The 12,188-nt window shown below is 35.0% G+C and overlaps 1 protein-coding gene across 1 annotated transcript in view; it reads left to right on the top strand.

Annotated features, from left to right (window-relative positions):
• The first annotated feature begins 1,779 nt into the window (after positions 1 to 1,779).
• The window catches only part of LOC133326700 (protein GDAP2 homolog), a 163,004-nt gene continuing 152,595 nt past the window's right edge, over positions 1,780 to 12,188 (top strand). Inside the window, exon 1 of the mRNA XM_061535317.1 lies at positions 1,780 to 1,850. The gene's annotated coding sequence lies outside the window, so the exon portion shown is untranslated. The remainder of the gene's footprint in view (positions 1,851 to 12,188) is intronic.

The raw sequence follows: 12,188 nt of genomic DNA on the forward strand, positions 1-12,188 counted from the left end.
TAATTTGGTTCCATTGTGAGAAGCAACTCTATATCGGACCAAATGAGAAATTTTGTATAGGTTGCAGAATAACATGTTCCTGGATCCATTTTCATATTAATGGTCCTTCAAAAATGCGATGTATGTTAGGATTCATCTCTTGAATATACTCAAAGTGGTGAAGGGTATCATATAGTCGGCCCCGTTCCACTTTCCTACTTTCCTTACTAGCTTTTTAAATAAAATTTGAAGGGATTTTTAAGGGGACCCCCCATTCTCGGGGTCAAAATATTTTTTGATTTAATTCGAATCTACACTAATTCAAGAATGTCCCTAGAAAATTTCAAGTGAAAATCTCAAGAACTCTTGAAGATATAGCCGATTTATTGTGTCAGCATCAGGTGACGGCTGAAGGGCTTCTCAAACTTTAAGCGTGTTTTTCTCTTTTGAGAATGGCGGGCACGATAACTCAAAAACTAATAACCCAATCGATTCCAAATTTTTACACGTTTCTCTGTGAGGGTATAGCTATCGTATGAACTAGGATAAAGCCAATCGGTGAAGATCTTCCTAATTTTTTAACTTGGTTTTTGGTCAAAAATCGGCGATTTTCCAAAAATATTTTTTCAAAGGTCCGCCATTTTGTTAATTTTAGAGTGAAGTCAATAATCCTAGTTCATACGAGAGCCAGACATGTACTCTTTCTAACACCGCTGAAATTTTCGGATTCCGATGTTCCATCGAGGAGTTATCATGGCCGCCATCAAAAATAAGGACTTATCTTTAATTACAAAAAAAAACAACAACAAAACAATTACACATTTTTTTGTAAATTACTTTTCTTCTCTTTTAAATCTTCAAATATATTTGAGCAAACTTACAAACCTTAACAAGCATTGGTATTGATTTACCAGCCCATTGAAAATTTTGAAAAACTAAAATCGAGAATGGGGGGCTGTCCTTAAATAAACTTTTTAGGCAATCCTGAGATGTGGATTTTTAAATGAATTGTTTAAGTGACTATTACAAGCGGAAATTTTTAAATAAATTTTTAAGGGACTATCAGAGGTGTGGATTTATATTTTTACCCTTACCCATAACTAGATCTCCCTGTACCATTTAAGTATGTTAGCTTTACACTTGACAATTGCGAACCGAAATCACTCGCGATACTTAGCCTGTTATCAACTACACACATGTGCGATTTTTGATGTGTGATTTTTTAACGCATTAACTGCTTAGAAAGAAAAGAAACCCGACAACAATAATATATAAAATAAACATACTATATAATAATAATATTTACTCTACAAAAAGTAAAAAATAATAAGCAAATAAACCTGTTTGATATAAAATACCAGCTGTGAAATATGATTCTAAGAATGGCATTGCAATTGTGTTGAATTTCCAAACTGGAATTCACAAAAATAAATAAATAAACAAAATTAAATGAAATTAATAGAAAATAAATTCCTAATAATTTGTTTTTAATTTTTATTTCTTTTCTTTTATTTTTTTAGATCTGTAACAGCGGCAGCTAAAAGCAAATAAAATTAATAATTAAGTGGAAAAAAATACCTCAAATCAAGAGAAATAAATTGTAAATACAAATATTGCAAAGTATCCCTTTTTTCTGAGTGCCGCAAATACAAATCATTTGATTTGTTTGTTGTTGTTTTTCATTTCATTTGGTGTTATATTTTTTGCTAAATAAAAAAAAAAATAAATACAAATCAACATTTTTGACGACAACTCATCATCAGCATTTCGTGTAATAATAAAAAACACAAAACAAAATCAGCAGTAGCAGTAATAATATCAGCAAATACTACAACTTCTACAACAACATTAACATCAACAACAATAAAAAGGTAAGTAATGAATAATCAAAAAAAAAAAAAAAAAGGGAAGGCAGGCATATGATAAGGTATTTAAGGGGAAATGAAAAAAAATACATATATACAAATAACGAGCTAATGTTAGGTACATAAAACAATTTGTATGTAGGGATGACGATTCGAATTTTTTTAACATAAATTGAAAAGGGAGTAACAAATCGCCATTTTCAAAGTTGAAAAAATTCAACTATGACAGAACGTAGTTTGGTTTTTTATACCCTTCACCACACTGTGGTACAGGGTATTATGTCTTCGTGCACATGTTCGTAACAGACAAAAGGAAACGAGATAGACACATGTTTCCTTTTGAGAATATGCATAGAATCACTTTTTAAGTTGATTTATGCATGTCCGGTCACTTATTCGGCCCAAGAACGAACACTATTGAAATTGGGAAAAATCGGTTCAGATTTTGCTATAACTCCCATATATATTTTCGTCCGATTTAAGGTAAATGGCGCACCAAAGTACCTATATATCTTTTGATTTGCACAAAATAGCGTACATATCACTATAGACTTAATAGTGATGTGTGTATTACGTTTCGTGAAAATCGGTTCAGATTTCGATATAGCTCCGATGTATAGTTTCGTCCGATTTGAGGTAAATAGTCCACCAAAGTCCCTATATATTCTTCGATTTGCACGAAATTTGGCATAGCGTGCTGTATTAAGTCTAGAACGATGTGTGTTAAATTTCGTGAAAATCGGTTCAGATATAGATATAGCTCTCATATATATTTTCGTCCGATTTTAGGTAAATAGTGCACCAAATATCCTTAGCCTAATGAATTAGGTCTAAAACGATGTGTGTTAAATTTCGTGAAAATCGGTTCAGATTTAGATATAGCTCCCATATATAGTTTCGTCCGATTTGAGGTAAATAGTGCACCAAAGTCCCTATATATCCTTCGATTTGCACGAAATTTGGTGTAGCCTAATGAATTAGGTCTAAAACGATGTGTATTATGTTTCGTGAAAATCGGTTCAGATTTCGATATAGCTCCGATATATAGTTTCGTCCGATTGGAGGTAAATATTCCACCAAAGTCCCTATATATTCTTCGATTTTCATGAAATTTGGCATAGCGTACTGAATTAAGTCTAGAACGATGTGTGTTAAATTTCGTGAAAATCGGTTCAGATTTAGATATAGCTCTCATATATATTTTCGTCCGATTTTAGGTAAATAGTACTCCAAAGTCCCTAAATATCTTTCGATTTGTACGAAATTTGGTGTAGCCTAATGAATTAGGTCTAAAACGATGTGTGTTAAATTTCGTGAAAATCCGTTCAGATTTAGATATAGCTCTCATATATATTTTTGCTCGATTTAAGGTAAATAGTGCACTCAATTCAGTACGGTATGCCAAACATACTGAATTGAGTCTAGAATGGTGTGTATTAAGTTTCGTGAAAATCGGTACAGATTTAGATATAGCTCCCATATATATTTTCGCCAGATTTATGGTAAATGGTACACCAAAGTCCCTGCATATTCTTGGAATTGCAAGAAATTTGTCATAGCGTACTAAATTGTATTTATAATTTAGGATCGGTTCAGATTTCTATATAGCTCTCATATATTAATATATATTCGTCCGATTTTACATAAATGGCGCTCCAAACTCTAAATGTTCGTCCGATTAACACGAAATTTTGAAAAATGTATCAAATCGAGACTTGAATCTGGTTATAGCGTTTTGTTGAAATTCGTGCAAATGCAGCCATAGCTTCCATATGTATTTCGAACGGGTGTCTGATTGAAAGTAATTTTTTAACAGTGCGGCGTACCGAATAGCGTGTATCAATTTTGCTACAAAACGTTTTTCATAAATTTGTCCCATGGTACGCAGACGTCTCAAAATCTACTCGAATGAAATTAAATTTATCATAGGTTGCAGAAAGACATGCGTATGTTCCTTCGAGGGAACATTGACATGCAGATGTAAGGACATATGTCAGAGTTACTTCCTTTTGGGGGTATGTGTTACACTCTTAACACCTTCCTTGACTCTTGACTCTTAACACCTTCTTCCAGTTTGCTAGTTAGCCATTCATCACTTCTATTACTGGCCTCGGCCTTTGAGTTACACCTTCCCCAAACTACTTTCTGTCGATTTGCGTTTTCAAACCACCACAAATCATAAATGCTCCGCTTATAAATAGCCATTTTGTGGTAAAGAAAAACCTCGTTATCTAAAAATACCAAACCAGCATAAATATTTAAAATCCTTTCTATAATTCCGAACGCAAGCACATCACACCATACAAAAACCACCTACAAATCGAAACGCAAAGAAAAAAAATCAAAACAAACAAAATGCCAGAAGCCATAACAAACAATAGTTAGCGGACAACTTCCCTGAAGGGTGTAGATGTGGGTGTGTGTGTTTCTGTGCGATGGCATTTCGTTAAAATGCCAGCTATAATATCACGTCGCTGTTATTGTTGTTGTCTGGCTATTTGAATGCAGTTTCCAACTGATAAAAATATTTCAAATTCCATTACAAAACGCAATATTTCCGTTAGTGGTCAAGCAACATAGTCGGACGGACGAACGGTCGGTCGGTGGGTTGGTTGGTCGAACGTAGACGCCACCTCCCAAAAAACCGCAGCACACAAGCGGATATAGAATATTTACACCCAACCTGAAATAATGTGTACCCACATCCGCACATTCCTGCATGGTGATATTCTGGTCAATGTCAGCCACTTTGGCGTAACAAATGACATGAGCCACGTAGCCATCACCCTAAACCCCCACCTGCAGGCTGAGTGGAAGCAACATTTATTTTTACAATTTAATGGTAATTAGTGATTACCCAAAATGAGAATGCCAAAGTGGTATACGCCCGCCCCGCTTCAAGCCACCCAGAGCAGGCACTTAATGTGGCATACTACGAAAGTAGGGCCCGTGTTGGGCCACCTCCCTCAGTGTAGGACAGTGTTTGCCAACACTTTGCTCTTGTCGTCGTTATTGTCCTTTTCAGTGTGTTTTTTCTTTTTTTTTTTTTTGTACGACAGGCACTTGGACAACAGACAATACAAAAATAGTTCATCCTCAACGATGCAGTGGAACACGCCAACCGACCACGACGACAACGACCCTATGAGCTTGGTCGAATTGAACAAAACAGAAAATAAAAGAGGCCACATCAAAACATGCACTTTATGGACAACAGAAAATGAAAAACAAAACAAACATCCACCCACACAAGGAACGAAAACAAAGGAATTGAAAACAAAAAACGAAGACAAGGCAAAAAATATGTTAAAAGCAACGTAAAAACAATGAAGGCAAATTAATATTTATCCAAACTTTAGCCGAACCCCTTCCTCATCCTCTTGGTGTTCGAAAACCCAACCCAGGGTGACCCACCCACTTACATTGAACCTAGATTGCGTGTTTTACTAGTAACGGAAACATGTATTCAGGAGAAGAAGAAATGAGTGTAGGAAAACATAATGAGAACAACAAAATATTAGACAACTTTGAGTAATAGCCGTGAAAGTTTGAAGAGCTAGTGGTTACCTGTCTGCCATTGAAATGTGTGGATTTATTTAAAAATATTTTTTAAATGATATCTAAGGCGTCGATGTATTTAAAAATATGTTGAAAGAATATCCAAGGCGTGGATTTATTTAAAACTATGTCTTAAAAAATATCGGAGGCATGGATTTATTAAAAAATATATTTTTTATTTTTTTTTTAATCCACGCCTAAGGCTCTGTTTGTGGTTGGAAAAATATTCTTTAAAAATCCACGCCTAAGGCTCTGTTTGTGGTTCGAAAAATATATTTTTTATTTATTTTTTTAAAAATCCACGCCTATGGCTCTGATAGTGGTTGGAAAAATATTCTTTAAAAATCCACGCCTAAGGCTCTGTTTGTGGTTCGAAAAATATATTTTTTATTTATTTTTTAAAAATCCAAGCCTAAGGCTCTGATAGTGGTGCGAAAAATATTCTTTAAAAATCCACGCCTAAGGCTCTGTTTGTGCTTCGAAAAATATTCTTTAAAAATTCACGCCTATGGCTCTGATAGTGGTGCGAAAAATATTCTTTAAAAATCCACGCCTAAGGCTCTGTTTGTGGTTCGAAAAATATTCTTAAAAAATCCACGCCTAAGGCTCTGTTTGTGGTTCAAAAAATATTCTTTAAAAATTCACGCCTATGGCTCTGATAGTGGTGCGAAAAATACTCTTTAAAAATCCACGCCTAAGGCTCTGTTTGTGGTTCGAAAAATATTCTTTAAAAATCTACGCCTATGGCTCTGATAGTGGTTGGAAAAATATTCTTTAAAAATCCACGCCTATGGCTCTGATAGTGGTGCGAAAAATATTCTTTAAAAATCTACGCCTATGGCTCTGATTGTCCTTCAGAACATATTCTTTAAAAATCCACGCCTATGACTCCGATGGTCCTTCAGAACATATTCTTTAAAAATCCACGCCTATGACTCCGATTGTCCTTCAGAACATATTCTTTAAAAATCCACGCCTATGGCCCCGATGGTCCTTCAGAACATATTCTTTAAAAATCCACGCCTATGACTCCGATGGTCCTTCAGAACCTATTCTTTAAAAATCCACGCCTATGACTCCGGTGGTCCTTCAGAACACATTCTTTAAAAATTCATGCCTATGCCGATGGTCCTTCAGAACATATTCTTTAACCAGTAAGGAAAGTAGTAAAGTCAGGCTGGGCCGACTATATGATACCCTTCACCACTTTGGGTATATTCTACATATGTATCCCAACAGACGACGCGTTTTTGTTATATATCTATATCTGAACCGATTTCAGGATTTTTATAAAAAACAACTATCTATTAGTGGGGAATGTATGGCATTGATTGCCGAGGGGTAAGGCAGGAAAGACTGTAGTTTCGGAGCACGCCACTGATCCTCATAAGTTCCCTTAGTTTTTTGTTGGGATATTCTCCCCAGAAGCTATGGCTTCTATACAAAAAACCTTTCAAACCCAAATGTCTCTTGTAACAAAGCTAAGTACTTAGCTGATCAACGTACCCTATACCAAAATTCGTGCAAATCGAAAGATATATAGGGACTTTGGTGCACCAATTACATAAAATCGGACGAAAATATATATGGGAGCTATATCTAAATCTAAACCGATTATCACGAAACTTTGCCACATCATTCTAGACTTAATTCAGTACGCTATGCCAAAATTTGTGCAAATGAAAATATTTCCAGGGACTTTGGTGTACCAATTACTTACAATCGGGCAAAAATATATATGGAAGCTATATTTAAATCTGAACCGATTTTCATGAAACTTAGCACAAATTATTATAAACCCAAATGCCAGTACGCTATGCCCAATTTCGTGCAAATCGAAAGATATATAGGGTCTTTGGTACACCAATTACCTTAAATCGGATGAAAATATATATGGGAGCTAAATCTAAATTTGTACCGATTGTCACGAAACTTTGCACACATCATTCTAGACTTAATTCAGTACGCTATACCAAAAGATTTCCAGGGACTTTAGTGGACTATTTACCAAAAATCGGGCGAAGCTATATATGGGAGCTAAATCTAAATTTGTACCGATTGCCACGAAACTTTGCACACATCATTCTAAACTTAATTCAGTACGCTATGCCAAATTTCGTGCAAATCGAAAGATATATAGGGACTTTTGTACACAATTTACCTTAAATCGGACGAAGATATATATGGGAGCTATATCTAAATCTGAACCGATTTTCACGAAACTTGGCATACATCATTCTAGACCTTATTCATTACGCGGTGCCAAATTTCGTGCAAATCGAAATTTATATAGGGACTTTTGTACACAATTTACCTTAAATCGGACGAAGATATATATGGGAGCTATATCTAAATCTGAACCGATTTTCACGAAACTTGGCATACATCATTCTAGACCTTATTCATTACGCTGTGCCAAATTTCGTGCGAATCGAAAGATATATAGGGACTTTGGTACACAATTTACCTTAAATCGGCCAAAGATATATATGGGAGCTATATCTAAATCTGAACCGATTTTCACGAAACTTGGCATACATCATTCTAGACCTTATTCATTACGCTGTGCCAAATTTCGTGCGAATCGAAAGATATATAGGGACTTTGGTACACAATTTACCTTAAATCGGCCAAAGATATATATGGGAGCTATATCTAAATCTGAACCGATTTTTACGAAACTTGGCATACTTCATTCTAGACCTTATTCATTACGCTGTGCCAAATTTCGTGGGAATCGAAAGATATATAGGGACTTTGGTACACAATTTACCTTAAATCGGCCAAAGATACATATGGGAGCTATATCTAAATCTGAACCGATTTTCACGAAACTTGGCATACATCATTCTAGACCTTATTCATTACGCTGTGCCAAATTTCGTGCAAATCGAAAGATATATAGGGACTTTGGTACACAATTTACCTTAAATCGGACGAAGATATATATGGGAGCTATATCTAAAACTGAACCGATTTTTATGAAATTGTACACATATCATTCTAGACCTAATTCATTACGCTGTGCCAATTTTCGTGCAAATCGAAAGATATATAGGGACCGTTTACATTAAATCGGACGAATATATATATGGGAGCTATATCTAAATCTGGACCGATTTTTCCCAATTTCAATAGGGTTCGTCCTTGGGCCAAACAAATGAGCTGTGCCAAATTTCATCCAATTCGGATCATAAATGCTACCTGTACTTTGTTTACAATTTAACATCTACAGACGGACGGACGGACGGACATGCATAAATCGACTCAGAAAGCGATTCTATGCATATTCTCAAAAGGAACCATGGGTCTATCTCGATTATTTTTGCCTGTTACAAACATATGCACAAAGACATAATACCCTGTACCACAGTGTGGTGAAGGGTATAAAAACTATTCTATCTATCGATGTCAGCAGCAGCACTTCAAAAAGCCATATTTCGATTTTGCTAAAAATTCAATTCATGGCTTTCAGTTCTCAATGGGGTACCACACCAATATCCTTTTGTATCTCCCAGCACAATGGAACTTAAAAGACAAAAGGCTAAAATTCAAAAGGATAACATTTTAAGAACAAAAACAAATTGAATTCCCTAAATAACTTTGTACAAGAACTAATCAATAACTGAGTGACAGACAAACCGACAGATGGTTGGCTATAGAGAATCAGAACAATGCCACTTCAGAGCTAGCAGCACAAAGAATATCATGAAAACGAAAATAGAACAAATGTTACCAAAAAAGAAAACAATGATGTCCATGAAAGGAGAAAAAATCCTTAAAGAACAGATAACAAGAGATGTTAGGAAGGAACCAAAAAAAGAGACACCTACAATCGTCTTCTTCCTTTCCTTTGGCGAACAGCCACAAAGAAATCCATGGGAATAAAGCAAAGCTAGAATTTCGAATTTGCAACAAAAACAAACATTGAAAGGGAAAGAATTGTTTCTTAAAAAATGAAAACAAAGGATCTGAGAAGCCCCCTAAGAGAGTCGCTGCGTTCAGGAAGAGATTTTAAATGAAAAAAGAGAAAATGACAAAATAAAACCTTTTCTGTGACTTTCAAAATCTCTTCGTTGGGTTGCAGGCTACCATTCAATGTCCACAATTAGTTACAAACACATACATACACGCATACACACGTACATGTATACAACCATAATCATTAAACATTATCCATGGAAGCAGGATGTTGTTGAAAGGAATAATTCAAACGTGATTTTCATTTTAAGATTCAAGTTGGTTGTTATTTAGTTTTTCTTCTATACTTCGATTGTGTATTTGTATATGTGGCTGTTTTTTCGCTCTCTGCCTCTCTATTTTATGAAAAGGTAAGGACACCAATACATTCATACAAACATATCCTTGCTCCAAGCATGGCTGGCTGCTGTCGAACATCAACGGAAATGTGAAGCACTATTGACGCGTCGTGTCGCGTCTTTTCGGCAATGGCATCTAAAAATCATAGCCATTGCTATGTGTGTGTGTATGTATATGTGTGACTGTGTTTGTATAGGAGTTGTATTTGTTGTGTGGGAGCCTTCAAAAGAAAAATAAACGTTAAAGTATATACAAATATATATATACAAACGAAAGTAAACAACCGAAACTACAACAACGCCAACAACAATGTCGACAACCCTCAACACCAAGTGCTAGACACTCAAGTATTTTTGCTGCGGTAACTGGAGGCTGTGCAGGACAAAATTGGATAAAGAGTTGCCATTAGCTTGATTTTAGGATTCGTGTATTTAAAAAAAAAAACATATTAAAGCATATTTGTCGAAGGTCCATCAGGCAATAAGCAAGGGTTTTTAAGTAATATTTTTCCAAGGGCCTTCAGGGCACTAAGAATAGATTTTTAAATAATATATTTTTGATGTTCATCAGGAAAATAAGCGTAGAATTGTAACTAATAATTTTCCAAGGACCATCAGGGTAGTAAGCGTGGATTTTTAAATAATATTTTCCCAAGGACCATTAGGACTATGAGTGTGGATTTTAAACAATATTTGTCCAAGGACTAAGGGTAAGAAGCCTGGATCTTTAAATAATTGTTTCCAAGGACCATAAGGGTAATAATCGTGGATTTTATAATAATATTTTTTCAAGATCCATCAGGGCCATAAGCGTGGATTTTTAAATAAAATTTTTCTAAGGGCCATCATGGCAATAAGCGTGGATTTTTAAATAAATTTTTTCTAAGGCCATCATGGCCATAAGCGTGAATTTTTAAATACATTTTTTTTAGGGCGATCATGGCCATAAGCGTGTATTTTTAAATAAAATTTTTCTAAGGGCCATCATGGCCATAAGCGTGGATTTTTAAATAAAATTTTTCTAAGGGCCATCATGGCCATAAGCGTGGATTTTTAAATAATATTTGTTGTAGGAACCTCAGGGCAATAGGCGTGGATTTTTAAATAATATTTTTTCCAAGGACCATCAGGACAATAAACGTGGATTTTTAAATACTATTTTTCCAAAGACCATCAGGGTAATAAGCGTGGAGTTTTAACTATTATTTTTCCAAGGACCATCAGACCATAAAGCGTGGATTTTTAAGGGATATTTTTTCGAAGACCATCGAGGCAATAAGCGTGGATTTTTAAAGGATATTTTTTCGAAGACCATCGAGGCAATAAGCTTTGATTTTTAAAGGATATTTTTTCGAAGATCATCGAGGCAATAAGCGTGGATTTTTAAATACTATTTTTCCAAGGACCATCAGGGCAATAAGCGTGGAGTTTTAAATATTATTTTTCCCAGGTCCATCAGACCATAAAGCGTGGATTTTTAAATATTATTTTTCCAAGGACCATCAGACCATAAAGGGTGGATTTTTAAAGGATATTTTTTCGAAGACCATCGAGGCAATAAGCGTGGCTTTTTAAATATTATTTTTCCAAGGACCATCAGACCATAAAGGGTGGATTTTTAAAGGATATTTTTTCGAAGACCATCGAGGCAATAAGCGTGGCTTTTTAAATATTATTTTTTAAGGACATCCAGACATATAAGCGTGAATTTTTAAATATTATTTTTCCACGGACATCCAGACCAATAAACGTGGATTTTTAAAGGATATTTTTTCGAAGACCATCAATGCAATAAGCGGGGATATTTAAAGGATATTTTTCCAAGGACATACAGACATATAAGCGTGGATTTTTACATATTATTCTTCCAAGGACCATCATCCCATAAAGCGTGGATTTTTAAAGGTTATTTTTTCGAAAGCCATCGAGGTAATAAGCGTGGATTTTTAAATTTTATTTTTCCAAGGACATCCAGACCAATAAGCGTGGATTTTTTAAGGATATTTTTTCGAAGACCATCGAGGCAATAAGCGTGGATTTTTAAATATTATTTTTCCAAGGACCATCAGGCCATAAAGCGTGGATTTTTAAAGGATATTTTTTCGAAGACCTTCGAAGCAATAAGCGTGGATTGTTAAATATTATTTTTCCAAGGACCATCAGACCATAAAGCGTGGATTTTAAAGGATTTTTTTTCGAAGACCATCGAGGCAATAAGCGTGGATTTTTAAAGGATATTTTTTCGAAGGCCATCGAAGTAATAAGCGTGGATATTTAAATATTCTTTTTCCAAGGACCAACAGACCATAAAGCGTGGATTTTTAAAGGATATTTTTTCGAAGGCCATCGAAGTAATAAGCGTGGATATTTAAATATTCTTTTTCCAAGGACCAACAGACCATAAAGCGTGGATTTTTAAAGGATATTTTTTCGAAGATCATCAAGGCAAAAAGCGGGGCTTTTTAAA

Source organism: Musca vetustissima, unplaced genomic scaffold (assembly GCF_032173495.1).
Source record: "Musca vetustissima isolate MV318-11 ecotype Yass unplaced genomic scaffold, APGP_CSIRO_Mvet_v1 utg571, whole genome shotgun sequence".
NCBI lineage: Eukaryota > Metazoa > Arthropoda > Insecta > Diptera > Muscidae > Musca > Musca vetustissima.